The sequence below is a fragment of the Dendrobates tinctorius genome, unplaced genomic scaffold (genome assembly GCF_039654945.1).
Source record: "Dendrobates tinctorius isolate UK_male_01 unplaced genomic scaffold, ASM3965494v1 ptg000201l, whole genome shotgun sequence".
NCBI lineage: Eukaryota > Metazoa > Chordata > Amphibia > Anura > Dendrobatidae > Dendrobates > Dendrobates tinctorius.
The window spans coordinates 11,292,985-11,311,520 of NW_027361868.1; positions in this window are offsets into that span (position 1 = coordinate 11,292,985).

An 18,536-nucleotide genomic window follows, 5' to 3' on the forward strand; every position below is an offset into this window, starting at 1 on the left:
CTTGCCATCTGGGTGGATAGACGCCTTAGGGAGAGACATACACAAAATGTGCCCCCTGATGTCCTCGCTAGGGAGGAGGACCCACCAGTGCGGACGGAGGAACCAGGACAGCCCGGGATTGTTGGTACAAAAAAGGGGGTGTCTGCGGCTCGTGGTGGTGGGGGGTATGCTTTTCCTGTGGGAAGCCGGGCCATTTCATGAGAGCCTATCCAGTTCGTGCCAAGTCTCCAGACGAACCTATGCAAGTAGGAGGAGCTAGTTTGTGTTTAGGCCTGCCTACGGTTCAGGGAGTGGTGTAGGCATGTTTTTATGGTGGGCAGACTGGTCATGTCCTTAAGGCTTGCCCAATGCGCGCCAAGTCGTCTGTGTCATCTCAGAAGCCGCATTCCCCTGGTCGCTTGGAGGGAAGCGACCAGGGAGTGTATATTTCTTCCATTTTGCCCTCCCAAGGTACTATGTCAGCAGAGGTGTTGGCTGGCGGGGTACCGGAGGTGATACCGGTGCTTGTGGACAGCGTAGCAGGAGTCAGTCTGGTGGGTGCTCGCTTTGTCCAGACTCATGGCCTGAGGTGTAGGACGCTAGCCCAGCCTATAAGCGTCCAGGTCATAAACGCTGTTCCACTGAGCCAGGGGAACTTGACCCAAGTCGTAGAAAAAATCCAGCTACGTATAGGACATCATGAGTAGTCCTTGTCATGCTACGTCTTGGAGGGAACGCCAGTACCTATCGTTTCAGGCCTCCCTTGGCTGAAAAAACACAACCCGGTAATTGATTGGCGGGCGAGGGAAGTAGTCGGCTGGGGGCAGTCGTGTGAGGGCTGCTGCCTAGGGACTGTCTCTGCCGTCTCTCTTCAATGGACCCCTTCCTCTCCAGTGAGAGCAGCGGATGTGCTGCAGGAGAGTAGGGGCTAGTCTCAACCCTCGCCATTGGCCAACCCTGGGAGGCGCGGACCTCGTAGTGGAAAGGGTTGGAGGGTGGTGTACCCCTTGGTGAGTGCGGTGACACAGGGGGACGCCTCTGTTGTCAATCCCAGAAAGAGTTCACCGAATTGTGACAAACTAATGTGTGGCAATAAACATTCAGGTTCGGACCTGTGTGAACGAGCATGTATGGGTGGCCAACAAAAAGCATCCAGTGGAAGTGTGTTGGGAGTCTTACCAGCTCGAGTTACCCCCAAACATACACATACACAACTCGTTCCCCAGGTCGGCGCTTCGGAGATGTGTGGTGCCTCCGGAACATACATTGCCAATAAGAGCGGTGCTCGTTTGTCATAAACCTGAAGTGCAGGTAGTTGCTGGGGTGAGCTCTGGACCTGGGTGCCCCGCTGTAGGTGGTTACCTGATGAGGAGCGGTCTTGAGGGTCCAGAGGCCCCTCATTAAGGGGAGGGTACTGTCATGATCCATGCTGGATTATGACAGGTTTTTGTATAAGTAACCTTTTTTTTTCTTTGAGCTGTTTGCTCAGGCTTGGTTTTGCCCCCCGGTGGCCATTAGGGTTATTACACAGTGGTATATTTTTTCTAGTTTTGCCCCCGGTGGCCGTTAGGGTCATTGCACTTGATGTTTTCTTTGCTTTGCCTTTTGCCCCTGGTGGTCACTGGGATTATTGCAGCTTTTGGCCCCTGATCATTTGACCATTCCCTTTTCCTATATAGGGTCACGTGGTCTATGAGCAGGTGTTGGTGATAGCGTCTTTTTGGGATTCCAACCACGGTGAAGGGAGCAGCTGGCTGAGGTGTGAAGCCACTGCAGAAACCTGGTGAAGTAAGCAGCTGGCTGGTAGGTTGGAGCCACTGCTGAAACTGGTGTGAACTCTGGTTGCCCGGTGTCCGCAGCAGAGTGAGAAGGTGAAGGTGGCAGCTGGCTCTGAGGTGTCAAGCCACTGAGAAAAGTTAATCCGGTGATGCACTCTGCTGCCTGCTGCTGCAGCAGAGCAAGATAAGTGTTTTGGTATTTCCCGTTTGTATTTTTCCCTGGTGTGTATTAGTACAGCGGTGGGGCCAGTGCCTGCACCACCCAGCTCCCTAGTAAGGAATAGGTGTAGGGTGTGCTAGGGTGACAGGTATCCTGATTGGCGTCAGAGTGCGGAACTGGCCTAGGGATCATTAGGAGTGTGAGGGACACTGACTCGGGGGAGAGCAGGAGGTCTCCACGTTCCCCGCTCCCTATCGCAGGGCCCACCATTGTAACTGTTTCCCCTTCCCCTGTGTCTTGTTGTCTCAGTTACCGGCCTGCTGGTCGCGTCACACAGGACGGGTCCACGTGACATCTGGGTTGTCACCGACCATTTCTCTAAGATGGTGCACCTGGTGCCTCTTTCCCGGTTACCTTCAGCACGGGGCCTGGCGGCGTTGTTCATTAAGCATGTCTTCCGTCTGCACGGTATGCCGAACAAGATTGTCAGCGACCGGGGTCCCCAGTTCGCGTCTCGCTTTTGGAGAGAATTATGTCATCTGCTCAGTATTGAGCTGAATATCTCCTCGGCTTATCACCCCGAGATGAACGCGTTGGTAGAGAGGGCCAACCAGACCCTGGTCACATATCTTCGACATTTTGTCTCGGCCAGGCAAGATGACTGGACATCCTTGCTGCCATGGGCGGAGTTCGCTTTGAACAACGCTGTGGCCGATTCCACCGGTCAGACCCCATTCCTCCTTAATTACGGCCAGCATCCGCGCATTCCTGTGCCCATGCCCGTGTCGTCCACCGACTCTAGGGTGTCAGACTGGGCGGTGGAGGCACGTGACATTTGGGACCACACTTAGGATGCTGTCATAGTTTACTGAGGCTCCAGGTTAAGCGGTGCAGAGGTTAATCTGGGAAGCCTCTCTATGGAACTGGGGAGGGTTCGTATAGCCTCATGGAGGAGCCGTCCACTGTCGTTTATACTCCTAGCTGAGTGTGCCTGACCCTGTTCTGTCTGTGCTTCATGCCTGTCTTCGTATGCTTGCTTGGTGTTTGATTCGGTCCTGTCTCGGTTAACGTCTCTTGTATTCTAACTCTGTACCTCTATGCCCGCTCTGTGTATGACCCCTGGCTAAGTATTGACCTTTCTGTGATTATCCCTCCTGTACCTCGCTACCCGCTCTGTGTATGACCCCTGGCTACGTATTGACCTTTCTGTGATTATCCCTCCTGTACCTCGCTGCCCGCCCTGTGTATGACCTCCTGGCATGCCTGACCCGAGTTCCCCTCTCCTCTACTTCAGTATTCCTGTAGCGAGTATATTATATCATCTGCAGTAGTAGGACGCTAAGCCCCGCCCCCTGCGGTCACATGATCGTACCTAGTTCTTCATCGTTGCTCCACCTCCCGCAGGTCCTCAAGCTACTCTGCTCCTACCCACGTTAGACGCCAGGACTACCGTGGCTCCGGGTAAGAGTCCTCCACGTACACTCTCTGTGTCCTTGTTACTTGAGGTGGCGGTGCTGCTGAAGCACCCCTGACAGATGCCATACGGGCCTCCAAGGAGAGAATGAGGTCTTCCACTGACGTACACCGGTGCCCCGCTCCCACCTTTGCTCCCGGCGATTCGGTGTGGCTCTCCGCTCGTAACATCAGGCTGCGGGTTGAGTCCACTAAGTTCGCGTCTCGCTTTTTAACTCCCTGCAAGGTCCTTGAGCAAGTTAACCCTGTGGTCTACCGTCTGGCCCTTCCTCGACACATGGGTATCACGGACACCTTCCACGTGTCTCTTCTTAAGCCCTTTCACTTATCCCGGCTTTCTGAGTCATCTACCGGGACATCGGACTTGTCCTCGGACGAGTACGAGGTGAACGCCATCATGGGGTGTAAGGTGGTACATGGCAAAAGGTATTACTGATAGACTGGAAGGGTCATGGCCCAGAGGATAGGACCTTGGAGCCTGTGGAGAATATTCGTGCTCCCCTGCTCATTGCGGCCTTTGAGCATAGCGAGGCGCAGGAGGGAGGGGGCCCTAGGAGGGGGGGTAATGTTAGATGTCAGATTCCTACCTCTGCACAGGAGGAATCTCAAGCCTTGCCTTCTGCGGTTTCCCATTCAGTCCAAGCCGCAGAGCAGTCTGCTCAGCAAAGATGTCATTGCCAGCGTCTTGCTCAGGCTAGTGCGGTCAGGTTGGTTGCTGCTGCCACCTCTGGGTCAGCTTTGGCAATCCGCACTAGCCAGCAGCTCCAGAGGTTAAATCCTTTTTTGCAGCCTTCTGAGCATGCCCGTTGGACGACCTCTCATTGGAGGTCAGGGGTCACAAGCTCAGGTCCTTCTCCAGCTCGGATTGGACCATCAGGAAGGTCCCGGAAGGACACTGCTATAAAAAGTTTGCATGGCCGCTCGGCCATGCGCTAGTATAGTCTGTAATTTGTAGTAGTGTGTGTGATGATGGATGCTTGTGAACCGCTGACTGACTCATTATGAAACCCCTTCCCTCTGATAAACGTTAGTAGGGATTAGTGTTTCGAATCAGCGCCGAGTAGTGGCACTGCATAGCGCCGCAGTGTCGCCAGCTCCTATCACATGTTAACGCCAGTGGCGCCACACTACATTAGACACTACGGTACTGCACGTTCAGCGATATCAATCAGAGCGGCGCCATGCGCCATTAATGCGCATTCCAGACCAAAGCTTAGGCTGGTTAGTTGCGTCCTCCAGAGCTGCGCTGTACGTACTTCGTGCGGTATTCATCTATCAGCTGCACCCTGTGTCTGTTAACAGGGCACAACTTTCAGTAAGGGTCTCTCCCTGGCGTCGCAGTTGCGGCACCGAACGCTAGTGGGTCTAGAGGGACTCTAACCCCGTGTCCTTGGGGTAGGGTCCTGTGACCAAGACACTAGCGTTCACTCTGCGGTATCGCGGCCCTGTGAAGCAACAGGGTCCGCCTCCTATTCACCGGGTGAAGTTAACCTGAGTGTGTTTGCTATACCGCCAGTTTCTGTCCGCCATTACCGAGCAGCAGACTACCATCTCTGCACGGTGGACCCCGGGCTGCAAACGCACCTCATTACCATCTTTTATTATTTTGGTGCATTCCGCCAGCCCTAACAACATGCAGGCAGCAGAGCTGTGTATATATGTAGGACATGCAGGCAGCAGAGCTGTGTGTATATATGTGGGACATCCAGGCAGCAGAGCTGTGTGTGTATATGTGGGACATGCAGGCAGCAGAGCTGTGTGTGTATATGTGGGACATGCAGGCAGCAGAGCTGTGTGTGTATATGTGGGACATGCAGGCAGCAGAGCTGTGTGTGTATATGTGGGACATGCAGGCAGCAGAGCTGTGTGTATATATGGGGGACATGCAGGCAGCAGAGCTGTGTGTATATATTTGGGACATACAGGCAGCAGAGCTGTGTGTATATATGTGGGACATACAGGCAGCAGAGCTGTGTATATATGTAGGACATGCAGGCAGTTGAGCTGTGTGTATATATGTAGGACATGCAGGCAGCAGATCTGTGTATATATATGTGGGATATGCAGGCAGCAGAGCTGTGTATATATATGTGGGATATGCAGGCAGCAGAGCTGTGTATATATATGTGGGATATGCAGGCAGCAGAGCTGTGTATATATATGTGGGATATGCAGAGAGCAGAGCTGTGTATATATGTGGGATATGCAGGCAGCAGAGCTGTGTATATATATATGTGGAACATGCAGGCAGCAGAGCTGTGTATATATGTGGGACATGCAGGCAGCAGAGCTGTGTATATACTGTATGTGTGACATGCAGGCAGTAGAGCTGTGTATATATGTGGGACATGCAGGCAGCAGAGCTGTGTGTATATATATATATATATATATATATATATATATATATATGAGAACTAGGAGAAAAAATGGGAGCTTGCGATAATTAGCATATAAAATTGTCAAATTTTATTAGATTAAAGTACTACAAATGATAATACATATGTGACAAAGTGCTAATCAGACAAAGTAGATGGTATCGACCCATTATACGCTACTCTTCCACCAAAATGGAAAAGTGGCCCCAGTGTGCATCTCCATAGGGGCTCATGTCCTGCAAGTAATGGAATGATGGAAGTGCCCAAACAGTAAATCCAAGATTAGAAATCAAGAGACAAAGTAAGGAAGGGCGCCAGTATAGTATAATGACCAGCCGCAATGTGCAGCCAAGCAATATCAAAGACAGACCACAGGGGAGCTTACCGGGACAGGGAGGAGAGGGAGAACCAGGCTATGCCACCCCCGACGCGCGTTTCGCGGCGCCTCAGGCCGCTTTATCAAGAGGAATCTAATAAGAGGTCCAAACAGGACCTTAAAGTAGCCCCTGAACTTGGTCATGTGACCGGGGTTAGCCAATGGTAATGGCGCGCTTGGCGCATGTGCCCCAGTCACCGCAGGTCCTACAAAGCAGTGCGGGCATCTTGTACCCCAGGCGCACGCGCAGTACATATAGATGCCGGCTGCAAAGTGGAGCCGCAAAGTGCAGGAAGCGATGCGCACAGCCATCCATCACGGAGATAGGACAAGAAAAGGGAGGGAAGTTTAAACAAAAAAGAGTAGGTGCAGCAAAAGTAATACAAAATATTAAAAAAGGAGAGAAATGCATAATGCATGTATATAATACCATACAAAATATATTTACGTCCATCTAAAAAGAGCCAAATATAAATAGCACGATGCATATATAGCCTAAACAGGGAGTATACAAGTAACAGCAACACTTAGTTGGTTAAAAATTTATATAGGAGTAGATATGGCGGTATTTTAGTAGAGGAATACATATATACAGCGGAGCATTTTTATAAAAGAATTCCAATAATCAGACAAATATAAATATCCATATAGTGCTGCAGAAACTTGATAGTAGCAGTCCAATCATATGATAGTCACATCAGTGTCCAGAACAGGAGAAGTACTATAAACTAAGGAAATACACATAAAAAAGAAAAAGTTAAAATTAGTGAAAAAACACATATAAAATTAAAAACAATAAAGGCAAAAAAGGCTTGCAGGACGTGGGCTCCTATAGGGATGCACAATGGGGCCACTTTTCCATCTTGGTGGAGGAGTAGGGTATTTTGGGTTGATACCGTCTACTTTGTCTGATTAGCACTTTGTCACATATGTATTATTATTTGTAGTAGAGCTGTGTGTATATGTAGGACATGCAGGCAGTAGAGCTGTGTGTATATATGTGGGACATGCAGGCAGTAGAGCTGTGTGTATATATGTGGGACATGCAGGCAGCAGAGCTGTGTGTATATGTAGGACATACAGGCAGTAGAGCTGTGTGTATATGTAGGACATACAGGCAGCAGAGCTGTGTGTATATGTAGGACATACAGGCAGTAGAGCTGTGTGTATATGTAGGACATACAGGCAGTAGAGCTGTGTGTATATGTAGGACATACAGGCAGTAGAGCTGTGTGTATGTTACGGTGATACTCATGGGGCCATGCTTTAGGGTTTGCCTCCATGACTCTGGGACTTCACTTGTGGCATATGATCTTCCAGGTAAACATCTCCTATTTCTCTCTCACCCATGACAGCACCACGGAGAGAGGGGGTCCGCCCATCAAGGACAGGAACCTACAGATAAAAAGGCGGCACCTCTCCTCCGCCCCCAGTTGGGTTCCTGTCCTTGATGGGTGACCCGTGGAACCAGCAGCAGCGGCAGCAGCTTACCTTTGAAGAGGAGTCCAGGGCCGTCCCGTCTGTAGTATTGGCAGCGGGGAGGCCCCTGCTGAGGTGGGGGTCGGTTCCTGAAGCCGCCACCGCTGTAGCGGAGGGTCTTCACAGGGTGAGCGGGGGGGAGAGGACCGAGCCGCCACTCTGGAAAGGAGGCCAGGGCTGGAGGACGCCAGTACACACGGGGGCAGCACCACGGTACAGAGGTGTACCAAGATGGCGCTGCACTGGAAACGGAGTGAACGACTTCCGGGTCCCCGCGGTCGGCGCATGCGCACTGCCCGCTCCCCGGGTGTACAGCGGGGCAGGCTGGGAGAGGAGGTGACGTCACGGCCGGGAAATTCAAAAGGAGAACGCTGGAGCTACTCCTTGCTGGAAGCGTCCTGTAAGTATGGAGGACAGCGACCAGCACGAGGAGCAGCCAATGCTGCAGCCTAAGTAGCAGCAGCACAGGCAACACCACCATCACCGGCAAAAAGAGAAGGACAGGCGTGAGGGCCGGTCCAGTAGCCACTCCACGCAGCGGAGCAAGTTGACTGCGAGGAGCAAGTCACCTTCCGTGGATCAACCCGTGAGGGATCTGAATCCACCTCCCGAACCGGTACCTGCAACTGCGCATAATGGGGTAAGTGATCTATGTGAATGTTCCCCATTGTAATAGAATTCTTTCCCTTATTAGGGAAAGAAGAAAGAGAAAACAAAGAACAGGGAATGCCCCACCTGTAGCAGACCACTACCAGCTTCTTGGGATAAAAAGCTCTGCGACTCCTGCATACAGGGAGTTCTTTGTGATGAAACCCCGGATTACGTCTCGGATCTAAGAGCAGTAATCCGTTCGGAGTTTCAGAGTGCCTTTTCATCGCTAAAACACAAGGGCAAACCAAAAAGAAGGGATGTAGTAGTAGGCTCCCAGTCAGAAGTCTCGACGTCAGGGGAAGTTACCTCACAGACTTCGGACACCGACTCATCATCCTCAGATGGAGAAACGGGGGCCGTCACTGTTTTCCCCTAGATGAGGTAGACATAAGTTAGTAAGGGCAGTAAGGTCTACCATGGGGGTTGCAGACCCTCGGCCTGATAGATCAGTCCAGGACATAATGTTCGTGGGACTAGGCCAAAAGAAACGCAGAGTGATTCCGCTAAACGAGAATGTACAGGGCCTGATAAAAAAAGAATGGGAAAGACCGGATAGGAAGAACTCCACGGTCCCTTCCCTTAAGAGAAAATATCCATTTGACGAGGAGGCATCCACGTCTTGGGACAAAGCCCCGAAACTAGACGTGGCGGTCGCCAAGGCCTCAAAAAAATTTGCACTCCCCTTTGAGGATATGGCTACTCTAAAAGACCCCTTAGATAAAAAAGCCGATACTTTCCTCAAAGGCACTTGGGAATCAGCTGGGGGAAATCTTAGACCAGCGATAGCGGCAACATGTACCTCCAGAGCCCTCATGGTGTGGGTGGATCAACTAGAGAAGCAGTTAAGGGAAGGTACACCCAGGGAGAACATCCTGGAATCCATTCCAGTAATAAGGGGAGCGGCGGCCTTCTTAGCTGATTCATCAGCTGATTCAGTAAGGTTGTCATCTAAAGCAGCAGCCCTGTCAAACGCAGCCCGGAGAACGCTGTGGCTCAAATGTTGGCCAGGGGACTTACAGACTAAGATGAAGCTATGCTCCATCCCCTGTGAAGGAAAATTCCTTTTTGGAGAGACACTGGATGACATCCTCCAAAAGGCAGGGAATAAAAAGAAGGGATTCCCAAACCTGCGTCCTACATGCTTTTAAAAGGTCCTTTCGGAATAAAAAGTTTTTTCAAAGGAGACCCCTGAGAAAACAGAAATGGGACGACTGGAGGGACAGGGGGTTCTTCTTCGGTAACTCGTCCCGAGACAAAAAACCCTCCAAGTGACTGTTTGCCCAGGGTGGGAGGGAGGCTAAGCTTTTTTCTCCCAGCCTGGAGGGAAATATCGAACAACCCCTGGTTATTAAATCTGATAGGATCAGGGCTAAGGATAGACTTTCTCTCCCTCCCTCCTCAAAAATATGTGGTGACTCCACTAAGATCGTCGATAAAGGAACAAAAAGCTCTTGAAAAAGAGGTCCTAAGCTTGTTAAGCAAAAGAGTCCTCCAGGAAGTTCCCACGCAGGAGAGAGGCAGAGGGTTCTACTCCCCTCTTTTTCTAGTGACCAAACCAGACGGTACCTTCCGGACAATTCTAAATCTAAAGAGGCTAAACGATTATGTCAAAAACCAAAAATTCAAAATGGAGTCAATCAAGTCAACCACCAAAATTCTATTCCCACATTGCTTCATGACCGTATTAGACCTCAGCGATGCGTACTATCACGTCCCCATCCACAAAGACTCCCGAAAATACCTCAGACTGGCGGTCTCCATAGGAGGCGAAATAAGGGAGTTTAAGTACAGGGCCCTGCCATTTGGGATTTCGGTAGCCCCGCGAATTTTCACGAAACTAGTAGCAGAAATGATGGCTCACCTAAGAGAACAAGATATTCTAATAATCCCATATTTGGACGACTTTTTAATAGCGAGCAACTCGGCCCAAAGATGCAAGGAACAGAGGGACAGAGTGATGGACACTTTACAAAACCTCGGCTGGCTTCTAAACCTAAAAAAAATCAAAGTTGGAGCCCAGCAAAGTTCAGGAGTTCCTAGGATTAACACTGGACTCAAACACCCAGGAGTGTTACCTTCCAGACCACAAAAAAAGAGAGGATTGCTCAGATGGTAGCAAGAGCGATTCAGAACCCTTCCATGATGCTAAGAAAAGCGATGTCACTACTAGGGTCACTCTCTGCCTGCCTGACAGCGGTCCAGTGGGCGCAGCTACATACTAGAGATCTACAATGGGATGTATTAGCCAACCAGTTAGCATTGGGAGGTCACTTGGAAGGTCACGTTACACTAGACTCCAAAACTATTCATTCCCTAGCTTGGTGGAGAAGCAGAGACAACCTATCCAAAGGGATTCCCTGGGTAATAAAAATCACACACATAATTACCACGGATGCCAGTCCCAAGGGATGGGGAGCACATATGAGCAACAGGGTGGCTCAGGGAGAATGGGAAGGTCAGGAACTAGAAGCCTCCTCGAACCAAAAGGAACTACTGGCAGTGGGCTATGCCCTAACACACTTCCTACCGGCACTACGGGGTCATCATGTCCGCATATTTTCAGACAATCGGGTGACGGTGGCCTACATAAATCATCAGGGGGAACCAGATCCCGAACACTAATGAACACATCCTCCGAAATATTCACCCTAGCCGAGAAAAACCTACTATCCCTCTCTGCACTACACATACGGGGAGCAGAAAACCAGACAGCAGACTTTCTGAGTCGCACCCAGTTACACCAGGGGGAATGGGTCCTAAAACAGTCCATTTTTCGACAGATTGTAAAAATGTGGGGAACCTCGGACATGGATCTGTTTGCTGACCACAAAAACAAAAAAGTGGAAGCATTTTGTTCCCTAAACCCCAGGGGAAATCCCCGGACCCTGGATGCGTTTATGCTTCCGTGGACACAGGGCCTAATTTATGCCTTTCCGCCGCCCATTCTCATCCCGGCAGTCATAAGGAAAGTCAGAGAAGACAGGGCAAGAATGATACTAATAGCCCCTTTTTGGCCAAAAAGAACCTGGTTCTCCTGGTTGAGAATACTGTCAATAACAGACCATTGGGTTCTACCAGATCTCCCGGACCTTCTGTCCCAAGGTCCCGTGTTACACCCTCGGGCAGTGAACCTCCATTTAACAGCATGGAATTTGAAAGGGCACTGCTGAGGGGGTTCTCAGAAAACCTAGTTTCCACGCTACAAAAGAGTAGGAAACCAAATACACCAAAGCCTATGGGAGAACTTGGAGGAAATTTCTGTCTAGCTCGGAGGCAAGAGTGCAGGATGGAGTCCAGATTGACAAAATTCTCGAATTCCTGCAAAAGGGGTTAGAACAGGGGCTGGCGACTAATACATTGAAGGTACAGATAGCGGCCCTAGGTACCCTGTATAACCAGGATGTGGCAGGCAATCTCTGGGTAGCACGGTTTATTAGGGCCGCAGCCAGGTCTAGACCAATAATCACCCAGAAATTACCGTCATGGGATCTAAACCTAGTATTGTCTGCACTAACAAGGCCCCCATTTGAGCCCATCCAGTCAGCACCCCTAAAAACCCTATCATTAAAGACTGTACTTCTAGTGGCCCTAACATCCGCTCGCAGAGTGAGCGATATTCAGGCTCTCTCAGCGATGCCACCGTTCACTAAAATCCTAGACGATAGAGTCATATCGAAACCTGATCCGGCATATCTACCTAAGGTAGCGTCACACTTCCATAGGTCCCAAGAAATAGTCCTTCCTTCCTTCTGCCCAAATCCTAGGAATAGGGGAGAGGAGAGATTTCTCACCCTAGATGTGAAGAGGTGCCTAGTTCAGTACTTAGAGGCCACCAAGGGATGTAGGAAGGAAGGGTCTCTCTGTGTGTTTCCAGGGACCTCGGAAGGGACTCAAGGCATCCAAGAGTACCCTAGCAAGGTGGATGAGATGCGATTGCCCTGGCGTATTCATCCAGCGGGAATACCATCCTGGAGGGTTTAAAAGCTCACTCTACAAGGGCAATGGTGACCTCATGGGCAGAAAGATCAGAGGTATCGATAGAACAGATCTGTAAGGCGGCCACCTGGTCAACACCTTCCACCTTTTTCAGACACTATCGTTTAGATCTAGCCTCTACGTCTGACCTGACCTTCGGGAGAAGGGTCCTTTAGGCGGTGGTCCCTCTCTAAGCTACCAATCTCTGAAATTCTCTCCGTGGTGCTGTCATGGGTGAGAGAGAATAGCTTAGTTACTCACCGATAATGGTGTTTCTCGGAACCCATGACAGCACCCGCTTATTCCCCCCCCTTCACGTGTGCGGTGAGCACGGTTTAATGTGTCGAGTGTTTTCATTAGACACGGTGCTTCTCCATAATATGCAATATTATAATGTTATGTATATACTTTTGTTGTTAACTAACCGGGAGACCCTCTGATGCTCTGTAACCAACTGGGGGCGGAGGAGAGGTGCCGCCTTTTTATCTGTAGGTTCCTGTCCTTGATGGGCGGACCCCCTCTCTCCGTGGTGCTGTCATGGGATCCGTGAAACACCGTTATCGGTGAGTAATTAAGCTATTTTGCCCACTGTAGCTTCTTGTAAGCCAGGCCATGCACATTACATAGGCTCGGCGTTTGCTTTCTTCTGACTAGGGTTTATTATATCCCTAGTCGTGATCTCTATTTTGAGGAACTTGTATGTTATCAGGACGGAGCCTTATTTTAGCCCTATGGCTGTATTTATTATGTCATGTTTCATGACTCTGTTACTTTTTATGAGCTCTATATAGATTCTATTATGTCCTCATGAGCCATATCGATAGATGGGGGTTATATTTGCACGTTACCGGGTATATATATATATATATAATTATACATCTTTTGATATGATATTGCTAGATCTATGTATTATGCTAACTTTGCAGATAATCATGGTTGTGTGATTTACTTATGTTTTAATGCTCTTTTGTGTACAAATAAAGTTCATTGATATTATTCTATTTTGGGTTAGTGTGCGCAATTTTGCAGCAGTGCTTTTTCTTCTTCCTTGTTGAGACATTGTTTCTGTGTCATAATTGCCATCAGCACTGGATGAGCTCCAGGATCACATTTTACCGCCACTCTAATGACCATCAACGGGGATGTGCTGCACGGTGTTTTGTGGTAGAACTGGATTACCGCGTAGATGTGTGTCGTGTGACAAAAGGAAGATACATAGAACATTTGTAAAGATTATGTGATAAACTTGGAAAGTTTATGTTCGGTATCATATGCCATTCACTATTGTGCATGTAATACATTTTGATACATACCCCTTTGAAACCCGATGAATCTTTTATAATCCCCGTGTGTTATGTGTGCCAAATAGTCCTCCATACAGTATTATGGGCCCCATATTGTCATCCATACAATATTAGGGGTCCCACATAGTCCTTCATAAAGTATAATGGTCCCCATATAAATCTCTGTACATTATTATGGGCCCTGTATAGTCCCTACATACAGTACATGGGACCCACATTAAAAATAAATACTCATCTCTCCCCATTCCTCACTGCTCTGGTCTCTGCAGCACGCATTCTGACCCTCTGCACTACCTTTAGTGTCGTCATCGTGCCCTCTGCACCTAGTGACGTCACAGAGCTCAGACACAGAGGGGCAATTATGGGAGAAGGAGAATCGGCTGACTACTCCTTCTCCCATCATTTTTTTTTAACTGAATCAACATGCAGGACCAGGATGCATATACTATTGACAGTACGATGTCAGGAGTGGGAGCCAGGTTCCATCGCTGGCATAGGGCACCCCCAACTCACAGGCCTCATAGTGGCTACATGGTCTGCCACCATTGGCGGTACGCCACTAGTCAAGCCCCATTACCCTGACTGCCAGTGTGTAAAGTGCCCAAGCGAGGTAGTCATGGGCAAGCTGCTGCTCCTACTCGCTCTGGCACTCTACAGACAACATATTTCCCTGTCCCAAGGCCCTGCTGTGTTCGAGGTGCATCACACTCACTTCTGGTCCGCAGACCTCCAGTGGCTACAGGTTTTCCTCTTCTGGAACCTTGACAGCAATCAATCCAGGGGACACAGGATTCGTAAATACAATCAAACTTTTACTTGACAACTGACAGTCTTTACAAACGGGCATACAGGATAAGGCCCAACGGGTTGACGTCTTCCCCACAGGTACCGGACACAACTTCAGCACTGGTTCTCAGTATGGGCAGAATGTCCCTCCTGATGTCTTCTCTAGCACTAGGATTTCTCCTTCCCCACGAGCATTGCACCCATATTTCAACACCTCCCACCTTTTAGAGTTTGAGTCCATCTTACCCTGTATCTTCACAGACTGAGTGCGCCCAAAGGCCCGATGTACATCTCAAGGTTCCCAGGCCAGCAGACGGATTCACATGGAAGGGTTCTTTGGCAATCCACTGTATTAAGCCCACGTTGTTCCTAGCAGCCTATTACCTGCAACTGCTGCTGTCACTTCTCACTTTCCAGTTGAACACTATTTCCTGTTCCTCACACTAACCAGAGACTCCCAAACCTCTTCCCCACAATGGGCTTGCCTTATGCTGAGTTCACAAGTGTCGTTTTTTTCGCGTTTCCGCGGCGGTTTTAACCACGCGATTTTGCCGCGAAAACGCGAAAAATAAGCATCCCAATGCTGTGCTAATGCTGTGGTTTTTACCGCGGCGGAATCGCTTCGCGGTAAAAAACGCAGTATGCTCATTAATTTCGCGGAATTGCGTCAATCCCGCACCCATAGGAATGCATTGTTCTGCTTACTTTCCGCATGTGGCTGTCAACACCATGCGAAAAGTAAGCAGAACATTTACGGATGGTACCCACGGTCCGGAGGAGAGGAGACTGTCCTCCGGGCTTTGGGTACCATATCCCTGTAAAAAATAGAATTTAAAATAAAAAATATTGTTATTCTCACATTCCGACATCCCGCCCAGCCTTCCTGCCTCTCTCCACGCTTCCGGTCCCAGTAAGCCTTTGCGAGTGATGACGTCCGTTCTCGCGGTCATTTGCGCGACGTCATCGCGAATGACCGCGAGACATCGCGATCCCGTGAGAACAGACGTCATTGCGGTAATTGTCGCAAAGGATTACTGGGACCGGGAGCGTGGAGAGAGGCGGGAAGGCTGCGCGGGACGTCGGAAGGTGAGAATAACAATATTTTTTTTTTATTATTATTTTTTGCATTCTATCTTTTACTATTGAGGCCGCATAGGCGGCCTCAATAATAAAAAGGTGGTCACACTCGTCAAACACTATCTCTGACGAGTGTGACCAACCTGTCAATCAGTTCTCCAAGCGATGCTACAGATCGCTTGGAAAACGCTAGCAAATCTGCAAGCTAATTACGCTTGCAAAATGCTAGTTTTTCCGCGGGAAAATCACGGGAATTGAAAATGCGATTTTCCCGCGGAATGGAATTCCGGAATTCTCGCGGTAATTCCCACGAGAGTTCCGCTACGTGTGAACCCAGCCTCAAAGAGAACCTGTCAGCTGGATTTTGCTATGTATACTACAAACAGGGCCATATTAGTAATAACTGCAGTAAAATATCCATAAATACAATATGAAAAAGGCAAAACTTGAAACTCTAGAACACAACAAAAATAGCTGGAACAAGCCCGAAAAGTATTTAATGCCTGATAAAAACAGTTTTTCTTCAATCACAATAACCAAAGAGCAGGGACTGCAATAAACACCACACAACATGACAACAATTCACATTGTAAAAAATACAGATAAAGACTACTACTATTATTTGCCCATCCGATTGGATTTACTTTTCCTTTACTGTAGCTGGTTAGGCGATAGTGTATAGAGAGCAACACCACCACCACCCCAAGGCACATTTCTCTTCTTCGTCAGCCTCCTGACACTGACATGCAACTCAGATAACACCGCTTCTGGTTTTTCCAGTGCCGCTAAAATCAGGATGTGTGAAGGAGGTCTTAATATGTGTCTTCCAGTAGTAGTTCACACTTTGAAGGAACCTATATAGTGTAATGTTAACGTCTAATAGATGTTAGCCAGCCACATCTCATCTTGTCAAGTCATTATAGGACATGGACATGCAACTGCCAGCAGATCAGTAAATCTTTACAGTTGTGGCAAAAAGTATTGACACCCCTGCAATTCTGTCAGATAATACTCAGTTTCTTCCTGAAAATGATTGCAAACACAAATTCTTTGATATTATCACCTTCATTTAATTTGTCTTAAATGAAAAAACACAAAAAGAATTGTCCTAAAGCCAAATTGGTTATAATTCCACACCAAACATAAAAAAGAGGGTGGACAAAAGTATTGGCACTGTTCAAAAAATCATGTGATGCTTCTCTAATTTGTGTAATTAACAGAACCTGTAACTTACCTGTGGCACCTAACAGGTGTTGGCAACAGCTAAATCACACTTGCAGCCAGTTGACATGGATTAAAGCTGACTCAACCTCTGTCCTGTGTCCTTGTGTGTACCACATTGAGCATGGAGAAAAGAAAGAAGACCAAAGAACTGTCTGAAGACTTGAGAAACCAACTTGTGAGGAAGCATGAGCAATCTCAAGGCTACCAGTCCATCTCCAAAGACCTGAATGTTCCTGTGACTACCGTGCGCAGTGTCATCAAGAAGTTTAAAGCCCATGGCACTGTGGCTAACCTCCCTAGATGTGGACGGAAAAGAAAAATTGACAAGAGATTTCAATGCAAGATTGTGCGGATGTTGGATAAAGAACCTCGACTAACATCCAAACAAGTTCAAGCTGCCCTGCAGTCCGAGGGTACAACAGTGTCAACCCGTACTATCCGTCGGAGTCTGAATGAAAAGGGACTGTATGGTAGGAGACCCAGGAAGACCCCACTTCTTACCCCGAGACATAAAAAAGCCAGGCTGGAGTTTGCCAAAACGTACCTGAAAAAGCCTAAAAAGTTTTGGAAGAATGTTCTCTGGTCAGATGAGACAAAAGTAGAGCTTTTTGGGTAAAGGCATCAACATAGAGTTTACAGGAGAATCATAGAATCGTAGAGTTGTAAGGGACCTCCTGGGCCATCTGGTCCAACCCCCTGCTCAAAGCAGGATTAGCTAAATCATCCCAGTCAGATGTCTGTCCAGCCTCTGTTTGAAGACTTCCATTGAAGGAGAACTCACCACTTCTCGTGGCAGCTTGTTCCACTCATTGATCACTCTGTCAAAAAGTTTTTTCTAATATCTAATCTGTGTCTCCTCCCATTCAGTTTCATCCCATTGCTTCTAGTCTTTCCTTGTGCAAATGAGAATAAAGTTGATCCTTCTACAATGTGACAGCCCTTTAGATATTTGTAGACAGCTATTAAGTCTCCTCTCAGTCTTCTCTTTTGCAAACTAAACATTCCCAAATCCTGCAACCGTTCCTCATAAGACAGGGTTTGCAGACCGGTCACCATTCTGGTCGCTCTTTTCTGAACTTGCTCCAGTTTGTTGATGTCTTTTTTAAAATGTGGTGCCCAAAACTGGACGCAATATTCCAGATGAGGTCTGACCAAAGAGGAGTAGAGGGAAATAATGACTTCACGTGATCTAGACTGTATGCTTCTGTTAATACATCCTAGAATTGCATTTGCCTTTTTTGCTGCTGCATCACACTGTTGACTCATATTCAGTCTGTGATCTATTAGTATACCCAAGTCTTTTTCACATGTGCTGTCACTTAGCCCTATTCCTCCCATTCTGTATATGCTTTTTTCATTTTTATTGCCCAGATGTAGTACTTTGCATTTCTCCCTGTTAAAAACCATTCTGTTAGTTGCTGCCCACTTCTCCAGTTTATTTATATCTTTTTGAATCCTCTCTCTCTCTTCTCTAGTATTAGCTATCCCTCCTAGCTTTGTGTCATCAGCAAATTTAATCAGTTTACCCTCAATTCCTTCATCTAAATCGTTGATAAAGATGTTGAACAATACAGAGCCCTGTGGTACCCCACTTGAGACATTCTTCCAACTGGATGTGCAGCCATTTACGACCACTCTTTGGGTTCGATCACTAAGCCAGTTATGAATCCACCTAACAGTTGCCTTGTCCATTCCATACTTAGTCATTTTTTCAATAAGGATTGTATGAGAGACTTTGTCAAATGCTTTGCTGAAGTCAAGATATATTATATCTACAGCATTTCCTTGATCCACCCAATCAGTGATTCCGTCATAGAAGGAAATTAAGCTAGTCTGACATGACTTATTAGTTACAAACCCATGCTGACTCTGTTTAATCACTTTATTCTTATCCAGGTA